Here is a 21744-nt window from a genome sequence, read left to right on the forward strand (position 1 = left end):
TCCGTGGAAATGTCAGCTCCATTCATGGTAATAGCCAAAAAAAAAAAAATAAAACCCCAAATTTAGTAACTGCTAGAGAACAAGGAATAAAGTAGAGAACATCACCATGCCACTGTGTAACCTCATATTGAGCCTGCTTCTTGAATGCACTTTGGGACCACCATCTCAAAAAGAAATAAGTAATTTAGAAAAGAGCAATGAGAATAAGGTCAAAGGTAGGAATTGATTCCTTTATAAGGAATGATAAAGCAAATGAGGTTTCTTCAGGCTGGGGAAGAACGTGTGTTCTTGTGTGTGTGTGTTTGTATGGGATGGTGGTGGTGATGTTCTTACGGTGTTTTATAAAATCACTAATAAAAGAGGATGGTGGCTGCACAGGGATAAATTGCCCAGAGCTGCTTCTAAAACTGTGCCAACAGCTAACAGACTGCAAGCACAAAGCAAACTACATTTTCCCATAACACTACTTAAGCTGTGGTACTCCTTGCCATTGAGATTGTGGAGGCTAAATTTTTATGAAAACACCAGGGAAGCCTTGACAAGTTTATGGGTGGTAAACTAATTGCGGATTGTTAGATTTGCATGCACACAAAGAAAATAACCCCCCTCTAGGAGGTGCCTGGGTTTGATTTTCCTAGAAGCTGGGCAAACATTCAGGGAAGGAGCCCTACGTGCTTGTTCTGTCCCTATCCCCCTCCCTAGGTATTTACTTTTGGCTACATTCAGGGACAGGATACTGGGGGGTGGACCTCTGGCCTGGCCCTGTACAGCTGTTCTAATGTCTTTATGATCTCAGCTATCATAAACAAAATATGCTTGACTTTCTGTGACAGTAAGGTGACTAAAAAATCAAAGAGAGATAGTTGAGAAGAAGTTTAAATAAACAATTCTGCTCTCTGTAAAATACTAAAAAGGGGCCAAAAGCAAAAGCCAAACGAATTGTTTCACTACTCATGCATTTCATGATGCATAATGCGAAATAAGGCAAAGTCAGCTGAGGATTTCACAATGAGTACTGTCTGTTCTGAGAAGAAATTAAAGCTGCACACAATAGACTTCCTGCTGGGAAGGTGAGAGGGGAGGGGAAATCAGTATCTCAAAGGATGCACTGGTAGCAACCTCAAACTAAACCAAGAGACGTGAGTCATCAAAGCTGCAGTGCTATTGGAGAAAATCCAGGAAGACAGATTTAAAATAGGACCAGAAGGGAAGTTGGGGGAGGAAGAAATAAAGAGAAAGAACAAGAAGAAGAAGAAAGCATTTAAAGTAAGGATAAGATAACTTGGAGAGAGTTACCTGGAGCTGAAAAGCCCTAGCAGTAGCCTGACCCCCAGCCCTTCAGGCAGGCATAAATTTGTATAAGCCGTAAAGAGGCAAACCATTATGCCACCAGTAACTTGTAACCAGCAATCCCTTCTTCCCGTGCTTGCACTGTGCATAAAAGGCACAGGTGTGTGGTGAGCTGAACTAAGAAGTGATTCATCTATAAATGAAGCCTTGATGGCAACCACAGTTATGGCTTAGACTAGCCTTTGGATCTCCGAGTAGTTTGAGGCTCAGGTGCTGCTCTACAGCTTGCACATGCATTCACAAATCTGCGATATAAAGGTGTAGAAGTCTGATGGAAGAGAAAGAAAAACTGCTAGAAGGAACATTATTTTAAAATATAATTTGGGATTATATGTTTTTATTTTCTTTTGGTTAACTTTTTTTTTTTTCAGCCTTGTAATTGTAATTATTGCCTAACTTTGAATAACTTTTAATAAACCGTACTTCACTTGATCCACAAACTTTTCCAGTGTTAGTAAACTTAGGTGAAGCTGAGAAATATGACACGTATTTCTTTGGGGATAAGAAGTTTGCAAAAAATGTGCATTCAAGCACTACTGGTAAACCTATACCCTAAAATCTAACCGAGATGAAGATTTTTTTCTGCCAAATTACAGAAGCTAGTGTGGGGTAGCATTGCAAGATGCATGGTTCCCTTCAGAAAAGGCATTCCCATGTTTCTTCTGCAAAACTCACAATACGGAGCAGTGTCCCATAACCCTGGACAGGCCCTCTGTCATCTCATTATTTATAGAGCATTTTTATTATCAAACTAAAATAGTACTGATTCATGTTTTACGTAACATACTTCAGGCTTAAAATCTGAATCTATTTTTCCCCTGAAAAGAAATTCCATTCCTCAAGAGAATAACATATGTAAAAATTCTTTTTCCTCATGCCTTAGTTTATACCACAAAAGGTGGTAGGTCAGCTGCAGCTTGTAGTCTGCCACTTGGGTCACTGCTTGCAGTCAAGAGCAAGATTTTAGGTGAAACGAATTGAAAAGAGAGAGAAAATGATTGTCATCTGCCGTGGGTTGCAGAAGGAAACTTATTTCATTTTTGTGTTTTTGTCAACTATTCAGTCTCCCTGATACTATTCATCTTAATAATTTTAAGACTAAAACTGACAAGGATTTTATCACTTCACTCATTTTTCTAGACATCCCTTACCAGCTTCCAGTGGTCAAACCCTCCTATTGAGAGTTCACCTGTATGTGTGGACTACCAATTTTCGTCGTGTTCTTGACGACTTGTTGCCAAAATACCAAACAATATTTTGCGTTTTTCTTTCCCTATCCTTGTTTTTCCTGAATTCCCCTACAAAGTTGATTGATATATAAATCCTCTAATTAAAAGGGTAGGAAAAAAAAGTTATATATGAACAATTATGGAGGACACCATAAATACTATTAGAATTTGGGATGTGGTTTCAGAGCAGTTGTAACACCATTTAGGCTGCCATTTTTGCCCGCTGTAGCCCAGATATTTGCTGCCAACCCTTCTCTAGCATGTCCACAGCAGCAGAGGCGGCTGACTCAGCTGAACACGAAGCATTTTCTGTCTGAGATGTAACTGCACGACTTCCCATGGCTGAAATCGCGTTGGGATTGGGGCAGGCCCGCTCTTGGGTTCGTTACGGAGCAGCACCCTTGGACTCTGGAGCGAAACCCGCGTGAAGCAGCAGCAGTCGTGCCAAAAAACCTCCCGTCTGCTGCGGGCAGGGCAGGAGGAGATTGCTCTGCCGAGACGAGCAGGAATGCTCCCTGTGGGTAACGCAGCGCATGCCATTTCCAAAAAGGGAAAGGGTGTGCGTGTGGTGAGGTTTCAGAGATCTAATTAGAGACGAAGGGAAGCCGAAGCACTTGGGCAGCGCTGTGGAATAGAAAGCGAACTGGCCGGAGCCCTGGGAAACGCTGACGGAACAGACAAAAGAGCTCAGCCAACAATGTTTATTGTGAGTTCAGGATGTGGACATGTGTTACTTCTGCCTTTATTAGCTGCACGTTTCACACAAACCCCGTGAGAGCGCCTGGCTGCACCCCCCCCCCCCCCAGCCCCCCCCCCCCGGCTCCCCTCAGGGCCCCAGCCCTCCACGGGAAGCCCCGCGCCTGAGGCGGGCCAACGGCCCCGCCACCCGTGCGCGCGCACGCCTCGGGCGCGCCCCGCGCGTCCCCGCTTAGCCCCGCCCCTCAGCCGGCCGGGGGGGGAGGGGGCGTGGCCAGCCTCGTTCCCGCCCCGCCGCCCGCCTATAAAAGCGGCGCGCGCCGCCCGTGCCCGCTCTTTTCCTGCGGAGCGGCGGAGGCGGAGGGTAAGGGGCGTGCGGCCGGGGCGGGGATGGCGGCCGGGTTTGCCCGTTCGTGATCGGTTCCCCGACGAGCTCGCTCCGCTGTGGGGCTGCGGACGGCAGCGGGGCCCGCTCCGTGGTGCCAGGTCGCCACAGGGTGAAGCGCTCTGCTGCGGGGGGGAGGCGGACTACAGGTCCCGGCGTGCCCCGCGCGGCCGCAGAGGGGGAGGCGGGAGCGCGGCAGCGCGGGGCATGCCGGGACTTGTAGTCCGCGCGGGCGGCGGCCGTGTGTGCGGCGGGGGCCATCTTGCCACACGCATGGCTGGGGAGGGGAGCAGCCCCTGCCTGGGGTGGCACGGCCCCGTGCTGCGAGATGCTAAAAGCTGCGGCTATAACGCTGATAAATGGCTTGGCAGAAGTGCAACAATAGGAAAGAGGTGTTTCAATAAGGCTTATGGGTCACGGCAGTATTTGTTGCAGAGGACTTAGCATCAGAGAGTTGCCTTATACCGAGTTACAGAGAACTAAAATCCATGGATACTGCCAAAAATCCTTAATTGTTTTTTAACGTGAACAATCAGATCACTTCAGTGTCATAACTATTGATGCTTCCTTTCTTTCTAGGTAATGAGAAGAAAATAAAAGGGATTTATTGAAATTATAAAAAAAAAAAAAGTGGCTTAAGGTGATAACAAAAGGCTAAGTTTTACAGCAGGATGACTAGACAAGTTCCATATGACTTAGGGAACATTCTGTTCGGTTCATGTAACCCCCCTGGTCAGTTAAGCAATGTGACAATGGAAACTTTGCCAAACTGCAAGTAAATGTCCTCAAGCAGTTTACAATCAACTAAGGAAAAGCAGGCTTCTCCCTGATGAGGGTGAGGACCCCCAAGACCCCAGGACCCCACTAGAGACCCTCATAAGACCCCAACAAATGATAACTCATGTGTAAATGTAACTTTGCATTTCCTGGAGAATGTGTAAATATACATTTTCTTAATGTATGAGTATGCTTTTATTCAGAAATGTGCAGAAATCCCCCCATGCACCTGGCACTGCAGTAATGTCGGCTCCCTAACTGGTTCATGCTGGGGAGTTATTGTTCCCAAGTTCAGTGATAAAGGCGCCTTTTTCCTTCTTGGCATGCCAGTGTGATTGAGCAGTAGTCCTTCTGGAAGAGCAGGCAATGCAATACAAAGCAGCAAGGATTCTAGGCTGTTATCTGCAAGCAGAGATTAGGAGGTGGTTGTGTTCGTATAAAAAGCTGTCGGCTTCATTCATTCTGTGTTGAATTAGTTTGTCCAGTGATAGCCGCAGTCAGACACTATTAGATTACTGAACAGTGAAGTTCTTGTGTCTTTATAAGCTGTTAGTAAGCTTTGATTATTGGGTGCAATAATATACTTAACTAGAGGGTTTTATGGCTTAAATTGTTTTGGTGATATGAAACAAAACAAAGCTTAGTAGTCTCTTGCATTTATTTAATCTACAGAGTGTAGTAATAGATGTTTTACAAGCTACGTGTTTTAAGGGTTATATATGATGAAACAAATGTTTTACTTTCCTGTTTCTTTTGCTGGGTGAGTTGATAGATTTGATATGTAGTTAAAATTGAATTATCTGTGTACAAAATGAAATTGTTATGTAGGCGTAAAGGATTAAAATCTTGAACTAACAAATTTTCATTAAAAACCTTCTGGATAAAAGATAAAATAGTGGATAGATGCAGCTATTTTTACGATCCCTTTAATATGGGATTTCAAGCAGATGTAACTCCTCATTCCTTTGTTACTAAAAATGGCTTTCTTGCTGATTTCTAAAAAAAAAAAAAAAAAGCTGCAAACTAAGACTGAATTTTTTAACATTTCATTACTTCTGAGACAGAAGTCTCAAAATGTGCATTATTTAATAGCCTGGTACTAAGTATTTGCTTATTTCAAGTATTAAATTTGTTTACTGCTTGTTTTTAGGTATGAAGTGGAAGTTTTCAATGATGACCAATATATTATACAGAAGCAGAAAGGTAATTGATTTATTTTGTTGCTTTTGAAGTAATTTTTTTCCTACTGCTGATGAAAACAATAAATGCTTCAATTTCTTACTGTTATTCCCTATTTTTTGTTTGAAAGTACAGGATGTGTAAAGGGTAATAGGTGGCACTTTGTATGACTATGAAGTGGGACAAAATGGAAAAACAGTTTAAACTGAGTAGTACGTGTCATTTTTGTTTTACTCAGGCTAGTGCTTAGGTCAGGTGCTCTTAGTGTGATTTCTTTTGTTGTATCACTTGAATAAGCATGAAGACCCATGTGATAAATCAGTTGGTTAACTTATGCTAAACTGTACTGATTACAGAGATGGTGCAAGTTACCAGTTTAGTATTGGGTGTGCTTTGGAGCTAATGTGTTTCCACACACGGCAATATTTAGTAGTTGCAAAAAGGGTCCAAAATCAATTCAGGCCAACTTTTTCTAGCATGTACAGAATCTCCAGTGGTTTTAAAGACTTATAGTATAATACTATGAAAAAGGGAATTCTTGGTGCTTGTTTATCACTTATGACTTAGTAAACTTCTGATTTAGTAATGCTGTAAGATGTTTTCTGCTTAAACTAATTTCTGCTTAATTTCAATTCTAGCCCTTTATGGAAGCACCATCTGAACTAGAAGAATATTTGGTACACAGAAGTGGATTTTCATGAAAGCTATCTTTTCAATAATTTGCAGGGATACATTAATATGGTAAGTGGTGTAACAATATAAATGTGTTACCAAATTAGTAGGCTTGTCATGAGCTTTAGAGTTGAATTATTGCTGTATTTCAGACATGCTATTTGATGTGATTTGTTTTTGAAATGTGCAGACTGGGAAGGCAGGTGAACAGTTTGTTTCAAATAGCACTTGAAGGAGCTGCTAAAATGTCTGAATATATATACTAAATTTGACAAATATCACCTCAGGGTGACTTATTTGTCAACATAGACTTTATTGAAAATTTAACTAAAGTGTTTAGGTGAAGAAAAGGGTAACACCTGAAGATTTTTTGTTATTCTGACTTCTTGGAAATGCAAAGTAGTAATATCAGGGTCTGTATTCAGTTTAACTTAACTGACTCAAATGTGTGCAACTGGTGGCTGTGTCTGGAAAGTGAAAACTCTGGGAGGAAGGTTATCCACTAGACTAAAACCTGGTCATTCCTAATGGGTGTATTACCTTAATGAATGGATGTGCTGTAACTGATCGTTTTATTCCTTTCTAGAATGATGTATGAGCAGCTTTGAATAATGGGAAAATTCATTGTGATTGATTTCCTGGTAACAACAGGATTTCCTGGTACAACACAGGTAATTCTTATTGCTGAACTGCTAGAACTGTTTGTAAATTGAAATGTATTCCCTCTTAAAGCTCTGAGTATTCCCTCTCCAGTGCATCTGCATATGAAAGACATAGCTTATTTTGTGGGATATATAAATCTATTACTTGTGTTGTGGCTCTGATATTAGAGAACTATTCTAATTATAAAAGTGGTGGATTGTGATGAAACTGCCAAACCTGATTTGCTGATGAAAAACTTCATACGGATCTGGCTTCTGAGATGAAACCACTTTTCTTTCAAAAGTTATTTGATCTCCCAGTTAGTGTTACTTATATGGTTGCTTGCATGTACAAGCTAGATGTTGTGAATAAAGACTTCGGTGTATTATTAAAACTCACTCAGCTCATGTCCATCTTGATGTGGGCATGTGCTGTTGCCCAGCAAATAGTAGCACCTTGAAAGAGCAAAGGGGGAAATTTTAGTTCTCAGTTTTTTCAGGTATCCTGTATTACAGCTGATAAATAACAAGCATTTGCCTAGTATTAAAAGTGCTCTAAGAACTAAACTAATCCAGAAAGATTAAGTCTAAACTTATACTTGGAGCAGGGAAGAAATATTTAGGTGAACGTTTAAGGTTCCTCAAATGAATTGGTAGTTTCCCTAACCTTCATTCTTACACAGGTACCTGAACTTAATCCCTTTCAATGAAATGCACTTGGAATCTGAACTTGTGTATCTTTCACTTACGAAGTTAAAAATGTGTTGTGAGGACAGGTTCTAATCTTGCTGTCTCACTACACGCCCATAATTTTATTCCCTTTTAAAATAAATTATTTAAAGATCTTGCCTAACTACCAACAGCTTGCTTTGAAGAGCATTCATTTTGAAGAACAGGCTTTGTCCCGGTGTGCAAAGTCAAAACGTGGGAGTGAAACTTTGTGCTGTAATGCTATGTGTAAAATGATGAATTGTTTAGACAGGCAGCATTACAAGTAGGAAGTGGAATTTTCTGTGACATGGCTGATCTAGAGAAGTTGGAAGTAGAAAGCCTTGTTAGTAAAACTAACTGGTGCAATTTGTGTCTTTGCAGAGATGCTTGAAGGCTGCTTCTTGAAGGCTGCTATGAATTCCAATTAATGGCATGATTAAATTAAAAAGCTTGTTCTGTTGGAGTGGTGATGCCCAAAACTATTGATATGTCTGATCAGTGAAGAACCATGGAAAACTGAAGTGTTTTATAATCTATCTTGGTTTTAAACCAAAGTTTTATTGGGTCTAGCTCAAAATGAGATACCCAATTTTCCTATTGTTTGCAGGACAGTTGTGTTTGGAAGAATGTAGTCTGGATGCAGTTTTTTTATGTAATCCTTGCTTGTTGATTGATTTTAGCTTTTTCTGGAGTTCTTAATGTTCTGATACAAGCTGAGAACCACATATTAGCTAATTCAGAAATTAAGGTTTTGATTTTTGGTACAGGGAGATTCAAACTTGACTAGTTAGATGCCTGTCACAGTTCATAGCCAAGTTAAGCAGTAGCCAGGCAAGAGATGTAAGAAGACTCTTACTGTGGTATGAGAACATTTCCTGATTGTTTTAGGGAACTTGTGGAATACTGGTTCTTACCCACTAGGTGTTTAATAATGCAGTTTGGTCTGTGAGATTCTATATAGATACGAAGTTGTGTTTGGAGTGATGGAAGAAAATCTCTAAACTAGTGTGTTTCTCTTTTCAGGCATGCATGTGGCCCAAACTGTATGAACAAATGCTTTTAGTTTGTTCAGGTATGTAATTAAAAAGCTTCCAAGCATTTTATCATCAGGTCTCAAGTAATTCTGTGCTTACAGGTTGGGAACTGTTAGTACTATGACAGCTGCTGATATGCTTATTACAATAATTGATACAGTAGGTCAGTATATTTGCTTATTCAGTACACGTACTGACTTTAAGACCACTTGTTCCCCATGGCACCTAGTGCCAGTAGCTGTGCATAACTGTAGATAACCTTTAAATCTACATTAAAAGTTCTAGATGCTTACTTTATTTAATATGTCAAAAGACATATTAGAATTTCTGATTTTTGTATTGCAATCAGAAATACAAGTACATCTTGTATTAGATTTACATTTGCCATACTGCTTCTGTGTCTCATCTGTGATGATCCTATCCCGAACCTGAATTCCTTGCTGAAAACCCTAATCCGGATCCGGCTTCTGAGATGAGACCAGAAGACTTAATTTAAACTTTGAGAAGTATTAATCTTTAATGGGATTTTAGGTGCTTTTGGAAAAAAAAGTGTGCTTATTTGCAAGTTGAAATTTCTCCCTCAAATGAACCATCTTATTTAGACCTTGTTCTCCTTTTTCCAGTGCTGAGTTGGAACATTTTTGTCAGCGCTGCCTGACAAATACGGATGATCTGTAACTGGAAGAAAGTGTAATGTCTGAAGAGCTTTTCTCGCCTGGAGTGGGACCATGCTTTTTAAAACCCTACTGAAACAGTTATTGCAATTGTTTAGCAGATACTGTTTTCAATAACTGCATGTGAACCAAAATCACTGTCTGCATATTTAAAAAACACTTTTCCGTTAATAACAAGCTGCCAACTGTAGGAAGGATAATAAATAGGGAAGTGAGTGATCTTTACGTGAAAAAGAAACCTTGAGTTTATTGACCCCTTCAAAATACAAGGGCATGCAGACTTGCTGATACTGAACATCTGTAACTTTAACTGGAAGTTGCAGGTAGGCTGTGCACAGTTGGTTACACAAATTTAAAGAGTCTGATTCCTGAAGGTGGCATCACCTGGGAGATAGGTGAGGTGGTGGTGCAGAAGCATAAACTTGAAACACTTGTAAGGAGGGAATTCAGGTGTCATGAGGGAAGTTGTGGTTACAACAAAGGCATGGACTAAAGCTTGCACTGGCTTCTGTATCTACTGGGGGAAAAGAAAGGGGGGGAGAAGGAAGGTGGGGCTTCATAGACTGCCAGTTTAGTGTGAGAAGACCAATACCACAATGGAACTGTGCCTTTGGTGGAAAACACTGGCAGTGTTACCTGTTCCATGTGTGAGGGGAAATGTCAGCAGAGGGAGAAGGAGTACATGCATTAGAACTTCTGCTTGGAGCAGTCAGTTGAATACTAACCATGCAGTAACATGTTAGCAGTGTATTTGTGTGCAGCAAACAAGCACTCCTCCACAAAGGGGAGGGATCAGGAACTGGTTGCCTCAGTTGTCTTTAAAGACAAGTTACATACCTAAGACACAATCCACCTTTAAGCGTGACTCTTTAACCTCGTTGTCAGGAATGTTTTCTAAAGGAAGGAATACAACAATGATGTGATAACCAGCAATTAATAAAGCTGCAGTTTTTGTATTTTGGTACATTCCAAAAGGATTCAGTAACCACCCTGTGGTCTGCAGCCAAAAATGACAGCATTGGGTGCTAGCAACCAACTTCCTTTAGAAAGTTGGAAGAATTCCTACAGCTCACGGAGCATGCTTGCTTGTAAATAGCAAACACCACAAATGCAAAACACTGAGCAGTAGCATCTAAAACATTGGGGAGGTCTGAAATGAGTAACCATCTGACTGCAAAGATGTATGCTAATGATCTGACTGCAGTCCAGGTGTGTATTGGCTTGGTGAGTGTCTCATCTGCTTTGGTTATTGCTAGTGAGCAGCTACGTTGGCCAAAGGCTGCTCATTCTCCACAAGTAACTGTAAATCAGTCTGTTCCAGTCTGATGTACTGGAAGCTGCAGAATGTGATTGCAGAAGAACTTGATGGCTTTCAACAAAAATCCTTATTTTTGTTAAAACAAATGTTGCTGAGAAGGGTAGGTATTCTTATGTGCAATGTATTGTACATGCTCTTTCTTGAATAAAGAAGGATGTGAAAAACTTCTAGCTGTTGCACATCAGGTTTGTAGTCACTTACAGAGTTCCTTGGCAGCTTGTACTTTGCAAGAACTGCGAAGGCAGCCTGGCCTTGCTGCACTGGCTGGTACAGGATGTACTGGCCATGTGACATTCCACACTGTGCTTGACTGCCTCCTGGACAGTGTAAACTCTGCTGATGACTATGCACTTGAGAAGTGTGGAGGGATCAGTCTCCATCTTCTGTCCACAGCATTTTTTATGAGGAGATCTTGATGCTGTTGACAGCACTTGGTGAAGCTCCTTGGATGCTAAGTCAAAGTTGCAAGTCTTCACAAGGTCGTTCACTTGTCTTCTGGGGTGGGATGGGGGTGGGGAGAAGGAAGATGTTGAAGACCAGAAAAATGGGTAATACAGCAGCAACATTTTGGTAAGTAGCATGTTAGATACTCTGAAAGGATCTGTCCATAACTCACATAACGTTGGAGGGTAAGAAGTGGATTTCTATGGTATGTTTTTGGAGTGCAAAGTCTTTTTGGCTGAAGCTAATGACGCTAGTATCACAGAAGCTTTTGAGAAGATTTCTGCGCTGTGTATATCCAGTAAAATCGGTGGGGATGTGTTGCTCTTCTGTGTTCAGAAGATGAGAGAGTTTGAGGATTGTGAGTAATGCTTCAGGTACTCAAAAGTAACTTCACATCAATCTAAATCTTCCAAAACATTCCTTGGATGTTCTCTGATCTAGAATTGGCAGTATTAGACAAAGGGTTGCAGGGAATCATGCTGCATCTGTGCATCAGATGGTGGAAGCCTGTCAGTGAACAGTGATCATGAGAAAGATGTGCACTTTGTGTAGGAAAAGGTGGATGTGGTCTGTGATGAGCCTATTGGCTGTTAGCTGCAAACCTTTCACTATAAATGCTCATGAGGCTGCAAAATATGGGTAACCAAGGGAAAATGAGCATTAGCAGTATAGAAATTCTGGTGTTAATAAAAATGAACAAATGTAATCATGAGGCTCTACATTTGAGGTTTCAGAATATGACTAGCATAAAATGTGTAGGAAACTAATGATAATGTTGAGATGGAAAGCAAAATAGTTGAAATAGCTTTTCTGTTCAGAAATGGAGGGAAATAATGTTTGCGAACCACTTGTGGGTCTAGTTCTGGTGTGGTGGTTTTGACTGATAGGATACATACCCTTATCTCAGTTTGTGTTTGTCTAGTTATGCCATGTATTCCAAACTCGTCACATGCTGACATTTCTATGTGCAAAGGTACACTGAAGTTCTATAAAATAATCATGCTGTATATAAAGCTTTGACTTCAGATTCTGCGGTAACAATATGAAAGCACTTCAGCTTTTTATGCTTTAAATAGCTGGTAAAATCTTGCATTAACCATCGCTAGGGTTGAACTTCAGTGTCACGTGAGCATTGGGCTGTGATCCAAGAAAGCAGTGGTTAGACAAACTTTGTTCTGGAATATTGCTGTGTCTTAGTAACTGGGCAAAAGTATCAGCATTCTCCTGAGTGCTTACAAATGAAAACGAGGAGCAAATTCAATGAAGATGCAGGAGTGGTTGTGCATAAATGCCTTGCTACCATGAAAGTGATAAGGTCACTGTTAAGGTGGGAGGTTTTGTCTGGAGAATTTGTCTTGCCTGTGGAGATGGATCATATGGAGCTCAGAGTGAGCAAAGTTAAGGTAGTTGCAGATACCATTGCATAGTACCCACACTGCAAAGTGAGTTAAAAACACTGAAGGAACAAATTCTAGTGAAATCTCAGTACTGTCAAAGCTACCAGCCTGCAGTGAGGTGTGCTGCCTGGGCTTCACCTGGTGTAACAGCTTCAGTGGGGCTGCTGCCTTCTTTCAGACAGGCTCTTAGTACAAATGTACTGTATAAACCTTGGTTGTGAGTTTTACTGATTAAGATGGATGTTAAAATTAATACTTGGTAGGTGATAAGTTCCAAAGGTAGAAGCTCAACAGGTTTTGGAAGATAATGTCTCATTCACTTAAGACAATAGAAATGTCACAGCAGACTGAGCAGTGCTAAACTTTGCCCACGGAAAGGAATTCTCAGTTGGAGAGCATTTAACCCTGAGTTTGGGCTAGTAATTTTTCCTGTATACCACTTCCCACAGTTGAGAGGACAGAATTTGAGTTGTATTTTGGAGGGCGAATGAAGTTGGCAGGTGAATGTTACTTCCAGGTGAGTCAAGTGCAGGTGGAAGCTTTTATGTGCTGTGTATGGCCTGTGATTCACATTCTACATATTAGAACCAGTATTATGAGTAGGTTTAATTTATATCTAAGGAAAGCAAATTAATTCCATTTTTTCAAATGTGTTTTTAGTTGTTAATCCAGTTAGGCTATCAGAGCTATGAAGACAGTGCTCCTCAGCCATTGTTTCAAACTTCCTGCAGGCTCTGGAGGACAAAGTAGTATTTTATGCTCGGAATAATGGCTGTATTGAGTGAGACAAAATCTGCCTTGCTCAGTATTCTGTTTGAGGATGACCAGTGTAAGAAACAGGAGAAGGACAGAGATCCTTTCCAGCACTTTGCCTGGGAATTTCCTGAGGAGATTCTCATTTGTATTTGAATGCTACTTGGCAATTATGACCCATCTCCATTTAAAAAAAAAAGTGAAACACGAATGTTGCATGGATTGTAAGACGCGTAAAGCTAGGAGAGGCTCAATTAAACTTTTTTATTATTACTATTTGAAGCTGTCCTAACACTGATCTTGATTTTGACTCTTACCCTAAGAAAACAGCAATAAGTGGAGTCCAGTTAAGGACCCAGAGCTAGGCCAGCTTTATTGTTGGAGCTATGTCAGAGGTGGAAACTTAGATTACTGATGCATGATCTTACCTTTGGCACCTCTGAGCTTCAGCCTTCTCACATATTGATACCTCCACAGCACTGTTTTGCTTGGGACTGGATTTCCCTGTAACCAAAGGAGTATTGTCTCTGCAATGTGCAGCTTTAGGGTTGCAGGTGGAGAGCCATTAGTCTGTCCTAAGGTGAGGTTCAGTCACTGCGTAGTGAAAAGCTAAGAGATGAGTAAACTGAAGTAGGACAAATGCTCAGGCTTTGTTTTGAAACTGGCAAGTTGAGTGGGAAGTAAAGGTTATGTTTTCAAATATCTGAAGATCATTGGAGAGGAGAAAACACAGCTGCAGTGTACTGTCACCTCTTTGCTATTGCTAACAAGAAGTTTGGTTTGTGGGAATTCTCCCCCCTCTTCCTGTTCTACAGTTTATAAACCACATCATGTAAAAAGCACAGCAGCAGGAACAGGAGTTACCTTCAGAACATCTTACAGCACTGCTTTTGATAGGGTATCACAGTGCTGAGAATGCTCCCTCCCATGAAGTTTTCTGGGGAAGCAGTATCTGGATTTTTTAAAAAAATGAAGTACTCTTACAGCTGCCAGAAATAGCTTGTCTTCATTTGTATGCCTTTGAAATTCTGTTGCTAGTTAGGTCCTATTCAGCATATTTTTTGCTTATTTGGAGTACAGGCTCTCAGGTCACTGGAAGTCTTTTTTCCTATGTGAAGGGATCTTTGCATGAAGACCTTCAGGGTGTTTTTGCCTATTTAGTCAAATACTGACTAAATGAAAATTCACACCAAAGGAATCAAAAAGGAGATGCTCTTGAGAATGAAGGTTTCACACTCAAAATCCCTACTAATGCATCTTAAAGCAGTAAGACCAGCTTAACTTCTTGCCTCCTAAATGAGGTTCCCTGTAGGGCTTGCAGCCTTGGGGCAGCAATTCTGAGGCTGTAACATCCTGTGGGTGATGTCCTGCTTTGACCCGTTTGGTTTCAGGTTTTGCTTTTAAGTACCTCTAGCCATTGTTATGTGGAGAGTCTTTGAGCAGCATGTTTTTAATGAGCTGTGGTGTAAGGACTGTGGACTTTGTGATGGCCATTACCTGACCAACTTTAAAAGGTTAGGTACATGTATATTGGTCTCTCCTGAATCTGTAATTTCTACAGCTACTGCAGTAGATATTTCAAGTCTTTGGGCTATCTCCCAGTGAGCTTTCTTACTCTCAGCCAAGACTGAAACCTTGGTGTCCAGAAAGTATTGTCCTCAGCTCTGTCCTTATCTCCTCAGTATCTCCACCTTCTGTACTACTGCTGTGTTAATCTGTCCTGTATTCCTTTTTTGAAGTTAAGCAGTAAACGTCCTAAGAACCAAGGCAACAATATAAAATTACAAGAGGTAACTACATAGCTGTTCAGTATTAATTGTGGAAAGGCCGTAAGAGCAACAGCATATGAGACCAGTGAAGGGAATAAAAGTCTCTGGGAAACGTTTCTGTATAGGACTCAAGGATGTGGTAATAAAATTCAGGCACCTCTTGTGCTGTAAAAATGAGACCAGTTCCTGTAATTGATTTGACTTGACACTGTGATTGACTCTTCAGAGGTCAGGGACAGCCTGCAGATAAGTTGTTGATTTTGTAGCTTGCAGGTCTATGAAGTGTGACAGCCAGCTGGGTTTTGGGTTGTTTCAGATGTAGGAGAGAAACATCTACACTTCTGGACTGATATTAGGCACCCCATACCTGAAATTTCCAGGCAATCAAGTAGTAGCTACAAAAAGGTGAAAGGTGAGTTCTCTATTTAAAAAAAAAAAACTCACAACACATCAAGGCAAAATATTAACTGTCCTTTTATACTGTTCTTAAGAAGAAAATAGTTCTTTCCAGAAAAGTTTTAGTTCTGCACAACTAGGCTCTGAATTTGCTCTTCTTGCCTTGACTATTTTGAGGGCTGGCTAGGCAACAGGCACCTCATAATCATTAAAAAGGCAGAAATGTACTGTGAAGATAACTAGACTACAGCAGCAGCAAAATAAGTATCAGCACAATTGGCATCCTGCCCTGAAACCAAGCAGTTTGAGCTACTTCTTGAGCTTCCATTAGCAGCATGAAGGTTTTTTTTTTTTTAAAAAAAAATTCCTGGTCTGTCTTCATATACAGTCCAATCCTACCTTCCTACCTCTAATTTGGCTGTTAAGTAACAATGCTGAATTTTTTTTTTTTTTGGTTTGGGCCAAGCTGCAGAGAGTTCAGTGAGATTAATTTGCTTTCTGTGGTTGGCTGAGACACTGTCCCTTCCACTTTTTGAGTGAAACAGACCTTTATATGAACTTTTTTACTGGGGGGGCATAGGCTGCTTGCTTGCCAAGGATTCTGACTAGCAAATGGGAGTAAAAAAAAAATAATAATAAAAAAAATTGGGAGGAAATGCTGGTGGGTTATCGACACAGAACCATCAGCCAGAGGGTGGAAGAACTCATCTGTGGTATCTTGTCTCTGCTATAGAAAGCAGGAGAGCTGCTAAGCTGGAATGTCTTGTGTTTGGTTTCGAAAGGTATTCGCATCAGATGTGCATAGCTTATAGGAATGTTTCCACCTTAATAGCATTCCTTGCACATTTCTAGTTCCATTTTTTTCCATTGTGTGCTTAGACTGGAAGGGTCCGTAACATTTTCAGACTAGATTCCTGTGTGCATTGCTTACTGCCTCTTCTGGCCTCAGCAGATCTGTATCAATACTGGTCTGAAAGTGGTAAACAGCTCTCAGGCATTAAATTTGCTCACTTGGACTGGTCCTTTAAATAGAAATTGAAAGTAGTTGAATGTTTGCACTAAATCAAACATTTACATGCTAGTATAAATGAGCACATTTATGTAAGAACTTATTTTCCTAATTTTTCTTGAGAGGCATAAGCTATTGCTGGGGATGTGGCAGTAAAATCTAAAACCACGTAAACTGGAAGAGATGAAACTGTAGAAGCTCCAGCAGCTAACTGTCATCAGTGATCTTTACTGGTTATTTTTATGAACATGCTCAGATAATCTATATTGGTCCTGCTAGAACTAGGAAGGGATGTATTAGCAGTAGAAATCTATTTGCACACAGTTGCATTGACTCCTCTCACTGTTGTAGATGTTCTTCATTCAAGCTTTGCTGTCCATCTGGAGAAGCCTGGAACAACTGGAAGTGTTTTGGTTAATTTGAACATGGCATCTGTGAACGTGGTTTATCAGTCATGTATTTAAGTAGTGATAAACTGATAAGAAGTTTTTTTTAGATTGACCCTGGTAGATTTAAAATGAAACTTTAAAATGAAACTGTAATTCTTGTTTGCTTCTACTTCTAAGATCTGAACTAAAAAAAAAAAAACAACAAAAAACACTATTTTTAGAGGATCGAGACACTAAGTTTGTTTTCTGAAGGCAGGTTGAATGAATAATGTTCATGTCCCCTACAGATCACAGGGGGGTGAAAAATTAAATAGCAATTTATTTTTTCTAGTGCCCAGTTGCTAGGTAAAATTAAAATTTACCTTCCCTGAAGAACAAAAGAGCTGCTTACCTCTAGCAGCATAATACAGCAGTAATAGTCCTACCCATATTAAATTAGAGGATTTGTTCAGGTTTGAGAACAGGTTATGTTGCTTGCACTGCCCTGTACAAAACTGTGAAGAGATGTTTGGTTAGCTCTGCCTGAGCTGGAAAAGAAGATGAACTTTGGCAGGTCTGCCAGCTGAGACAGCTTAAGATCCAGTATCTCACAAGTGAAGAGCAGGACTTCCAAAAAAGACTTGAAAAGCAGTGAGCAGAGGCTGGGGTACTGATAGTAGTAGTTCCTCATCCTTGAGCACTGGTCTGTAATTTGTGCTGTAAATGGAGAACTCCCTTAGTGCAGTGTGCTCCAGATGTCTTTAAAAACATAAATGCAGTCACACGAAAGGCTCTATTATCTGCCCCTGGGATCTGCAGAAATGCTGCACTGATGTAGTCACTTCTGCTGTGTACCTGGTATGGAGCATGAGGGGGGAGGAAAACAGCCAGTCTTACAGGGACTTTGAAGGCACGAGGTTATTTGGGCTCACCCATGCTTGAAAGAATGTTTAGGTTGTTTTTACGTGTTAAGTAGTCTGGAACACTTCACCTGAAAGCTGTGTCGCAACTGCTGCATCAGGCACTTTCCCTCCTGGGTAATCAGCAATGTCATTACTAGTCAAATAGGCCGGGGACGTGAGTCCAGGTACTGGCATCTGACCGTGCTGTGCTGTCTACTTCTGCCTTAGGGCTGGGGAACAGTCTCATGTAGCCTTATCTAGGGCTGACCAGGCTGTGCTGTGTCCTCCTGGAAAGGTTCTTGGGTCTGGAAGGAAACTGTCTCCAACCTAGTGACATGCTGCCTGGGTTTGGGGGTGGGCTGAACACACAAAGTTACCAACCTGGGCTTAGATGATCCCAATTATCCCTCTCTTTTTTGTAAGTGCATCAAATCCTGGCAGCAGCTGGTCAGGATGGGGATCTGCTGTACAGGGAGGCAAGAGGCAGGGCCGGATGTGTGCTTGGGGTGGAGGAAGATCTAAATCGAGCAATTGGTTCTGCCTTGACACTTAGCTTATGGCTCTGCTCCACAAGTTGCAGCTTCAGCACTTGGCTGCCTCCCACTGTATAAGCGGACGGGGCAGCACTGCTGTCCTGAAGTGACTTTGAAGTGCTCCCAAGTCAGATACCTAGGAGGAGTGCTCTCTGCAGTCCTCTGCACGACTCCTTGAGTCCTTCCTATAAAACAAAATGCACTTGGATGTGGTGGAATCCATTTTCTCCAGCCCCTGTCCTATCCCGAAAACTGTTGGGAGGGAGTTGATGGCAGCTAATGCTCTCACTTTGCTTAATGCCTTCTCTCCTCTTTCCATGGAGCTTTGCCAGGCTGAGGGTAACATCCGATGCTGTAATGCACCAGGTGCCGAGAGGAATGGGGCAGAGGAGGAGCCTAACTCATTTTCATACCCACAGCAAAAAAGTAAAGCAGTGATTTTTTCTTCAGTTCTGTAAGTCTGTTCCCATAGTCCTCTCACCCTTGATAAGCTTGTGAGCTGCTTGCATGGGAAATCTGTGGTCTGCAGGTCTGAAGTGGGATGAGGAATATGTGATTAGAAGGGATCTGGAGGAAGAGGAATGTTGGCATGCATACTTCTGCACGACGTGGGGAGGACTTGGGATGCAAGGAACTGATGAGTGATTGCTTTGTTGAGGCAGACCGAAGAGTTAGAAGCAATATTTGATCTCTGGTAGTGGCATTAGCAAATGGAAAAATGCAAAACCAGGGCAAGCATAGGTAGTAGGAGTACTCCCTGGTATGTTCTTACAGAAGTTGGTGTAGGCTGTTGCAGACTTTAAGTTGGGGTGATCTCTGCATTATAATGATATTAGATGGGAGTCCCTTCTGTTAGGCTAAGTACTTTTGGGTTTTATGGAAATACCTACACTTCTCTGCAGTGTTGAATTCCCTTGTTCCAGGTGTGTAGGAGTGGCTCTTGTTTTGAGCTTGCTGTCTGCAGGTTCATTTGGTGCATCCTACTTCCACTGGAAGTTTTCTCCATGCCACTTCTGACTTTGCAGGCCACTGTTATGTTCCCTCGTCTGTCTCTCAGCCATGTTGAAGAGCCCTTCAACAGTTTAGTTATGCTAGCAGTGAAAAACACCTCTTGAGCATTCTTGTTATGCTTTTTTAATGCAGTTTCTTCTTCCACATCCTTTTCTAAGTGGAGGAATTTGAACTGCATGCAGTATTAAAAAGGCTGGCACAATGTGGGTCTATAAAATACAGTAATCTCTCCTGGCTTGTTCCTTATCCTTTCTGAATACCAAATTGTTACACTTTTTCTCTGCTAAGCAAAGGGCATTTATAGTTTCCTTACAAGTCTCAGCATCTGTTTTCTGAGTGATAATAGACTGGGATGGCTTTGAGTTGGCTTTTCTATATACACAGGCAATTTTGCTGGTTTTGTGTGCATGCAAAAATAGTGCTCTACTACTCCACATTTCTTTGAATATTTGTTTCAACCTATAGTATGGTGCAAAATGCACTGAATTCTACAATAATTGCTCTGAATCCATGACTGATAAATTACTTTTAAAGTCCTGTGATTCAAATTAAGAAAAAAAAAAACATGCTAAAGGTATTAATGGAATGTGAGCTAAAATGCTTTGTAACTTCAGCTGTGCCTTTCTTTCACAATGAGAGCTTTGGGATGTTTGATTTTGCAGGGGGGATGTACCTCTGTATATGGGGGGTGGCATTGAATAGAGGGAAGAGAACAGTGGCAGGTATTGGGGAGAAGGCCCCTCAGAACATGCACTTCACAGAACTGAGCAGTCCAGTGCTCTTCCACCAACACTTCCTATAGCAAAGGAGCAGAAGGGGAGAGAAGCACTTCAGAAGAGTTGTTTCAAGACTTCCTATATGAAACTATACTAAATCAAAACCAGAGCGAGTGGCTGTGCTGCAACAGATGCAGCCCAGGGGACTTGCATCACTCACTGCCTGTAATAATACTTGCTGTAGGACCACTGGGAAGGGTGATGCCATGCCGTCTTAATAGGCATTGCAGGAACTGAAGGTAAGACACCCACTGCAGCTGAGTCTCCTAGGATTTTCATTGTTTAGGGCATAATTATTAACTATAAAACTCTGATTCTTTTGAGTTATTTGTGTAATCATGGCCAAATTTATTTTTCTACTGCTTCATCCTTGCGGCTCTGTGCAGCTGTGGCTTCAGTGGAGCTCTGCAGTTGTTAAAATTGCACCAGAAGCAAGGGTGGTGAGGTGGTATTCCAAGAAGACTTAGGAGTTAAAACAATTTTTGTTATGGTGAGTTGTCATCAAATTTTCAAGTATATGAAATGAAGCCCTTAGTGCAAATCCAAGTCACCAAATAAGTGTCTGCAAGTGTTCCTGGCAGCCTGCCCCCAGTCCCCCCAGTAGATGTTCTGTGTGACTCAAGAAAAAGCAAACTCACTTCACAGCTTCATGGATCCTTTTCTAGGCATAACACTTTTTTGTTTTGTTTTCATCCTTCTGATATTGAGGCTAATAACTGAGCTATATTTATAGGAACTGTGTATCAGAGTCCCTGCTTCCTCCTTTCTACACAAATTCAAAGGATCAAGTAGCAACTCTCGACTCCAGGTCAGCTGTGACTTTAAATAGGGGTGCGTATCTGTTCACTGCATTTATCTTTTGTCTTTTTGTCTTTTTTTTGTTTTACTTCCATATTATGTAGGAAAATTAAAGTGCAGAGAGGTAGTTTTCCCTTCTAAGGTGGGCCTGAAAGTGGGAATTACTTCCTCAGCGGTCTGCCATCTGTAGTTAGCTCCACTGACAAACATTTTTCCTGTTCCTGTTAGTTCAAATGAAATATCTAAATTTCGTAAATTGATTCGACCTTACAGCTGTATTGTACATACCTCACTGAAACAGCTTTTACAAACAGCTGAAAATAATGCTTGGGTGCTGCAGTATTTTCCCTGGAAAAAAAAAAAAATTTGCTAAATTTGTAGATGATATTGATATTACCCAGCTGACAGCTGTATTTGGAAAAGTACATTTTAGAAGGGCACAAAATACTCAAGTTTTATAAAGAATATGACTTAAAGCCACAGCACAAGTTTTCACTAAAATAGCTTTTATTAATTTCTTCTCAGAAAGCTTAATTTTGTAAAGTTTTAAATATGGGGGGAGAGCTCAGCAATTAAAAAGCTGATTTTTTTTAATGACACTTTCAAATTACAAATTAGCTGGAAAATTTGTGTACAGCTGCTTTGTGTGTGTTGCTGCTTCAGATTAACCTGGGAGTGGTAGGGCTTTTACTGAATTATTGCATCAAATGCTTGAAGAGGTTGCTCTTGTGTCACTGAACAGCGGTTGCACATCTCCCATAGTTGCACACTCGCCTGTGAATAGGTGAATTTCACATTTGGTGGCTGAATGCGTGCTGTAGCTGCTGCTGCTCGCTCCCCTGTGCCGGCTGAAGGATTTTTCATGGGTTCGAGATGCTGAAGGGTGCCTGGCTGCCTGCTGAGGGGTGGCAGCGGTTCTTTG

At 41.3% G+C, this 21744-nt stretch overlaps 2 long non-coding RNA genes and 2 other non-coding genes across 6 annotated transcripts; all 4 read left to right on the forward strand.

Moving 5' to 3' along the window:
- The first annotated feature begins 3265 nt into the window (after nt 1-3265).
- LOC137854525 (uncharacterized) lies at nt 3266-6960 on the forward strand. 3 transcript variants are annotated; one of them, XR_011095209.1, is made up of 4 exons: nt 3266-3285; nt 5588-5640; nt 6255-6357; nt 6875-6960. It is a non-coding gene; the product is annotated as an uncharacterized lncRNA (long non-coding RNA). The 3 variants fall into 3 exon arrangements; XR_011095208.1 differs by lacking the exon at nt 3266-3285 and adding an exon at nt 3580-3639; XR_011095210.1 differs by lacking the exon at nt 3266-3285 and adding an exon at nt 4476-4495.
- Nucleotides 6961-7145: 185 nt separating this feature from the next.
- Nucleotides 7146-7212, forward strand: LOC137855105 (small nucleolar RNA SNORD50). The gene has a single exon (XR_011095532.1). It is a non-coding gene; the product is annotated as a small nucleolar RNA SNORD50 (small nucleolar RNA).
- Nucleotides 7213-8013: 801 nt separating this feature from the next.
- Nucleotides 8014-10832, forward strand: LOC137854526 (uncharacterized). Its single transcript, XR_011095211.1, has 3 exons — nt 8014-8047; nt 8664-8712; nt 9298-10832. It is a non-coding gene; the product is annotated as an uncharacterized lncRNA (long non-coding RNA).
- On the forward strand, nt 9078-9148 carry LOC137855103 (small nucleolar RNA SNORD50). Its single transcript, XR_011095530.1, has one exon. It is a non-coding gene; the product is annotated as a small nucleolar RNA SNORD50 (small nucleolar RNA).
- Nucleotides 10833-21744: the final 10912 nt, after the last annotated feature.

Source organism: Anas acuta, chromosome 3, assembly GCF_963932015.1.
Source record: "Anas acuta chromosome 3, bAnaAcu1.1, whole genome shotgun sequence".
In the NCBI taxonomy this organism is placed as follows: domain Eukaryota; kingdom Metazoa; phylum Chordata; class Aves; order Anseriformes; family Anatidae; genus Anas; species Anas acuta.